The 6,413-nt window shown below is 32.6% G+C and overlaps 1 long non-coding RNA gene across 1 annotated transcript; it reads right to left on the bottom strand.

Moving 5' to 3' along the window:
• Positions 1–1,052: 1,052 nt before the first annotated feature.
• Positions 1,053–2,592, bottom strand: LOC134856670 (uncharacterized). Its single transcript, XR_010164834.1, has 3 exons — positions 2,482–2,592; positions 1,708–2,251; positions 1,053–1,441 (listed from the first exon to the last, which is right to left on the bottom strand). It is a non-coding gene; the product is annotated as an uncharacterized LOC134856670 (long non-coding RNA).
• Positions 2,593–6,413: the final 3,821 nt, after the last annotated feature.

The raw sequence follows: 6,413 nt of genomic DNA, 5'->3' as shown, positions 1-6,413 counted from the left end.
TTGAGTCGTAGAGACATTTCGATTAAATTATTGTCGTATAACATTTTGTAAATGTTTTTGTCTAATTTCTAATCTATTTTGGTTAATTCTAAGCTATTAAGGTCTTGTTCGAGACTTATGGTCGCACCAGATGAGTTATGCCTCACTGGTCGCACCAGATGAGTTAGGACTGGAGTGTATAACTCATAGAGTAATTTCGGATAGGGTACACCGTCTGCTCGTCACGCTATCTTATTTTCGGCCGGATAGATTCGTGCAACTTCTTAGTCTAATACCGATCCTAATCTTACTCTTATACTATCTAGTCTCAGGTTGTTTAACTAGTCTCTGCTAGGCTCAATAGATCTAGGGTATACTGGTTTATTGCGGCTGCTGAAGTGCTCGGGAAAGTCCAACTAATTTCTAAGTTAAATTCAAATCTCTCTGGTGCTGAAATTACAAGTAACTTCAGCACTTACAAATAAGTGGGTTGTTAGTTAGATGGATCATGATTGGTTAATATTAAATACTTTACATTGGTAAAAAATTTAATTTATCCAATCATAAAATGTAGTTTAGATCAGGTTCCATTCATCCATTTATAACTAATTTATACTCATTTTATCAAACCTTTTAATTTATCTTTTTTTATAAATGTCCTTTTAACTCTAGGACCAGATCGACTATGATCTACAACATCTAATAGGAGACTTATGCTTAACATCATTTACTAATTAAAACAAAGGAATCTATCGATCGACCCCAATGTTTCCCTCAGTAAAATATAGAAAGTAGTTTAAGCAGCAAGTAACATGTATCTATTTGGAAAATTTCGTTTTTTTTTATACAAAAATGGCGTTTTCTCGAAAATGTTGATCTTCGAAAATAACAGGAAATCTGTCAACGCTGCGTGGTGAATCAAAGAGTTATGCTTTAATCTTTAAAAGAGGCACTTTTCTAGGCTTCAGATATTTCATACTATCATATATAACAATGCCAACTAGTTGAACTTATGACAATTGACAACGGGGTTTGAAAGCATCATTATTTTCGAAATCAATATAATTACCTTTTTCATGACCAGTGTCCCAGAAAAACTCCAAGTCTTGTGTGGAACCCAAAAGCTCTTTTGTTCTGTAGTTCACTCTTTGGACCAATAAATTCGAGACGTTAAACAGAGAGTGCATGTAAGCACAACTAGCTGACACTCCAAACGGATCAGCGGTGAAAGCGGATTTGACCGAAATGTTGAGGTTATTTTGAAGCCACGTAACTCCATTAAGAAAGTTCAAGGTCGTTTGATGTATGTTAGGAAGTCCCTCATCTTGCATTACGTAACCGGGATATGCAACCTCGAACCTGCCTTCGGAAATAACGGCTAAGAGTTTATCTTTGTAAGTTTGGGTCGCTCTTTTAACCCACATTCTGAGAAAAATAACCTCAGTCCAGACAAATCGAGCATCTACAACAAGGCACAAGTATGATGAATGTCTCCTATTGTTCTTATGCAGAAAATAGTTTTTTCCTTATGACTTAAGTGCGAAGTTTTTTTTGTGTTGTTAAATTTAGTCAATTAGATTCAATGATGGTCAAAATGTACTTAATATTTCGATGTTCTTAAACCTAGATTTCTCGCTGTATTAGCAAGAGTGGGTCTCGGCGATTTTTTATTGATAAAAGAGTTTTTTCTTGATCCAAATTAAGGGCTCATCTAATATCATACTTAACCTTTTTCATCAGTCAAAGCGTCAACGACTGTATTGAGAATTCCTCTCACTGAAATTTTAAAGTAATCTTCAGTATCGAAACGCCAGCCTGGATCGGTGTGAGAAAAAGGCACAATGTGAACAGAAATTTCTCCTTTTTGTTCCAAATCAATTTTAGTCGGAAACTTGTCAAGATAAAACGTGTACAATGGATGCAAAAAAGGAGGCAATGTATCTAAAATATTTTCGGAGGTAAAAGTTTCATCGGTACCGTAATCAAATAAATACAAATTAAACCAGTTTTCATAGTAAGAAGTAGTCAGTAAAAGCCCCAGAAGCACTATTAACACTACTAGGAATAACAAGAAAAATGGGTAAAAAATAAATCGATAACAAATTAGTTTCAATTTTCGACGAAATCGCAATACTCTCATTTGGCGTGATTTAATAATAAGAAACTTAACTGCGTTCTAATATAATTGAATTGTTTATTTTTTTAATGAAAGCGCTAATTTATTTGACTATTTCAATTATGAACTCTTGGTAAACTTCGTCATGCAATTATTCTCAAAGACCAAGGTAATCCGGGTATTAGGTAATACATTTTGCATCTTAGAGAATTCATTCCTGAAATAGAGGAGTAAAAATGTTGTTCATGTGACTTGAAACTTTCTCAGCAAGAAATTGAAATAATCAGTGTGAAAACTTCACTTAACTCGGTTGTGTCTTACTTTTTCACGCAATTAGAAAAAGTTAATGCAAAAGACGAAATGTGTCATTATCGGACCCGGATTACGTTGGTAAGTAATTGAAAACAAATGTTGATAGTTTCATAGAGGGTAGCTCCGATCAATTGCTCTTCGTCTATGTAAACTCTGTTCTGAATTTTGAAGGAATTGTTGTTCAAATGGACATTAAAACAGGCATTGTTGAGAGTAAATTGTTGAATTTGCCCTTAATTTTAACCATTTGTGTAAATGTTTAGTATGTTTCGGTGCCTTATTTGGAAAACTAGTGCAATATTTGAAAAAGTAGTGCACAGTTTTTCCTAGAGCAATCAACCAAAACACCAAAACAAAAAACACAGAAAGAAAAATTGAGTGTTAGCGTGGAGACTTTTTCAACTGAGAGCTTTATTCGATTTTTTTCAGGACATGTATTTCTTATCAGATATATAATCACCAGCAAAAAGTTGGAACATTACAGAAATAGTTTAAAAGAGCAATCTGCCAGTTTTGAGCAACTCTTGCATGCAAATTCCAAACTTAGGTGACCTTGAGACATTATTTCTGTCTGAACAGTTAGCTTTTGCATGCAAAAGTTGTCTGAGATGGGTCATTTTTTTTTCATTTATTTTGTCTGTTACACTTTTTTAAAACTCTATACAGTGCTGATTTAAATTAACCGGACAAAACGCGTTAAACTTGAAATTTAAAACGCGTTTCTCTCAAATTGGGTTGAGTGTAGTTGAAAATTTATGAAGACAAAACTTGCTTAAAATTTTAGCAAAATTAATATGGTGTAGTTTGTTTGCAAAATTCCTGCCCAAAATGTTACCCCAAAAATGGGTCATTTTGGCTTTTCTTAGTTAATCAAAAATTACGCCGATAATAACGAGTCGATCACAGACATAGTTATATCAAAGTGAGCCCCTATGTAGCCCAACAAACTTTAACAAGGGTATATTCTCCCAAACATTGTAAAAGTCAATTTATTTTGTTTGATAGACAAAAAAGGTCGTTTTTACTATACAAAATACCAATTTTTTATTTAAAAACTATGATAAAACAATTTGCAAACTTTTTTGGAGAATATACCCTTTTTAAAGTTTCTTGGGCTACGTAAGGAGCTCACTTTGATAAAACTATGTCTGTGATCGACTCGTTATTATCGGCGTAATTTTTGATTAACCAAGAAAAGCCAAAATGACCCATTTTTGGGGTAAAGTTTTGGGCAGGAATTTTGCAAAACAAATTACACCATTTTATTTCTGCTAAAATTTTAAGCAAGTTTTGTCCTCATAAGTTTTCACCCAAACTCAACCCAGTTTGAGAAAAACGCGTTTTATGTTTCAAATCTAACGCGTTTTGTCCGGTTAATTTAAATCAGCATTGTACAGTGCTGATTTAAATTATCCGGACAAAACGAACAAAACTTGAATTTTCAAACGCGTTTTTCTCAAATTGGGTTACTATTAGACAAAAAGTGAAGAGGACAAAAGTTGCTTAGAAATTCACCAGAAATAATATGGTGCTATTTTTTCTCCGAAATTCTCAACAAAAATTTTACCCCAAAAATGGCTCATTTTGGCTTTTTTTAATTAATCAAGAATTACGCTGAAGTTACTTTGTTAATTGATAAGAAAATTATATCACAGGAAGCGTTTCACGCAGCTCAACAAAGTTTTAGAAGGGTCAAATCTGCAAAAATTTGCGCAAATTGTTTAAAATTTATTTTTAAACAGATATTCTGGGTTTTATATAGTAAAAATCACATTTATTGACTATCAAGTGAAAACTTTTTCTCTTATACTAATTTTTGGAGATTTAACCCTTCTGAAACTTTGTTGAGCTTCGTAAGACGCTTCCTGTGATATAATTTTCTTATCAATTAACAAAGTAGTTTCAGCGTAATTCCTGATTAATTGAAAAAAGCCAAAATGACCCATTTTTGGGGTAAAATTTTTGTTGAGAATTTCGGAGAAAAAATGGCACCATATTAATTCTGGTGAAATTCTAAGCAACTTTTGTTCTCTTCTTTTTTTGTCTAATCTTAACCCAATTTGAGAAAACGCGTTTGAAAATTCAACTTTTGTTCGTTTCGTCCAGATAATTTAAATCAGCACTGTATAAGCAACAGCTTATTTTGCATGTCGCAAATAAGTTCTTATCTCGACACTGCGTTTCTCGATTTGTTCCGAATTTTTAAGTGCAATATGTATCGGTTGCTTACCTTCTACATAAGTTAGTTCAAAAATGTTCAAAACTCCGTAAAATCTTTATTGAGAATCAAACTTGGCATTATCGGTTAATATCAGGAAAAAGCTTTGTGGTTCAAACTGATTCTAACTTTTTACTTCAAAACAATGCCTTAATCAGTTTAGTCTCTATACAAATTTCAATACGACTACTTCTCGTTCATGCTTGAAAATGTAACACACACAAAAACACACCATACATAAAATAGTCATAAGCAAAACGAACTGAAAAAAAAAGATAATGAACTTTATAGTTTCGTAAAATCAGTGAAACGTTAAAAACGCACCATCAAGGAGTCCATCAAATTTTTGAGCTCTGAAGAAATCAATCAATCAAAATACAACAAAATTGACAAGTCAGGTGATATTAGTAATTAATCAACTGCTGGTCTGGTATTTTTCAATCAGTAAGATGTTCGTTGGCCTTTGGGATAGATGTCAGACTTAATTATCGTTTCGAAAAGGTCCCTTCACCGCGTATTTTCATAAAAGTGAATTGTCCGAATTGTTGAATTTTCTATTAAAGGCCTGTCTGCAATATGTGTATATTTTATAATGGTTAAGGTTTACCAAAGTAACTTAGTTCGCATTTTGATATAGAACATTTACCAATTCGGTATAGAAAGTTTGAGCATTTAGGAATGTTTAAACACCATGAAAATCTTGTTAATTCATTGTCCGAGGCTTGCCCATTAAACTGCAAAGAAGGCAATCGAGGTAAAACTTCGTAACCGAAAAATCGATTGGCCGAAAATTATAAAAGTCATTTCGATTTCAATATTGAAATTTCGAAAGAAAAAAGACACTATTCAGTCAAGAACAATTAAAAGACGTTAATTGGTTGAAAATTTTTGGCCATTTAAACTGGTCAACGCTGGGCTTCTGATATACAGATTGAAATTTATATCAGTATGTTTCATTATAACCCGAAGTATAATTGCAATTGTGTCGCTGATAATATCTTCGAATCCACTCGGCAAAACAGGTTAAAAAACTGTAACATATACTAGTATATCATAAAATCATATGACGCAATTCGCTTAGACAGCTAATTGATTTTTAAAATGTTTTCTGCTTTTTTAAAGGAGTAGACATTATATAATAATGGTGAATTAAAAGAGAGTATATGCCACACACAGGCAAAGCAAGTACGTTTGATCGGCTAGAGCGCCACTAAGTAAACAGTCAAGATGCAGATATAAATTCGAGATTGAAAAAGCACCGAAGCTTCAAGCGAATCCAACGTCATTCAATAGTTTAAAAAAGAAACAGAAAAGCACATAGATGAAATTTCAAAAATTGATACTGCATTTTTTTGCGAAAAAATAACGTTTGTTGTTCTAATTTCAATACAATAACGTAATCGAACTCCAGGCTATTTTTTTCCTCTGAAAATTTTTGATGGAATTTTATGTTTTATCCAGACTAAAAACAAATAACAAATTTTGAACGATTGAAAATAATTCTATACAATTCTCTTTATAATTTGGAATCCATTAAAAAATAGTATCCTGTTCGGGATGTAATTGATTTGCAATTGATTTCACTTTTCACAGAAAGAAACAAGGATAGCCGATTATTGCGCAAGTAGCGCAGAATGTTCCGACCACAGTCTTAGAAAACACAAAAAGATTTTTTTTTCAAAATACTGTTGTTTTTTTTTCTGCGTGGTGTGATAAAAACATCTGAAGGAAAATAAGAACTTAGGGATATTTGACAGTCATACTAAAAAGGCCATTCGAAAAACGTTT

The sequence above is a fragment of the Symsagittifera roscoffensis genome, unplaced genomic scaffold (genome assembly GCF_963678635.1).
Source record: "Symsagittifera roscoffensis unplaced genomic scaffold, txSymRosc1.1 SCAFFOLD_138, whole genome shotgun sequence".
Classification (NCBI taxonomy): domain Eukaryota; kingdom Metazoa; phylum Xenacoelomorpha; order Acoela; family Convolutidae; genus Symsagittifera; species Symsagittifera roscoffensis.
The sequence above is the reverse complement of the archived record's forward strand: the minus strand, read 5'-3'. Positions and strand labels throughout refer to the sequence as shown.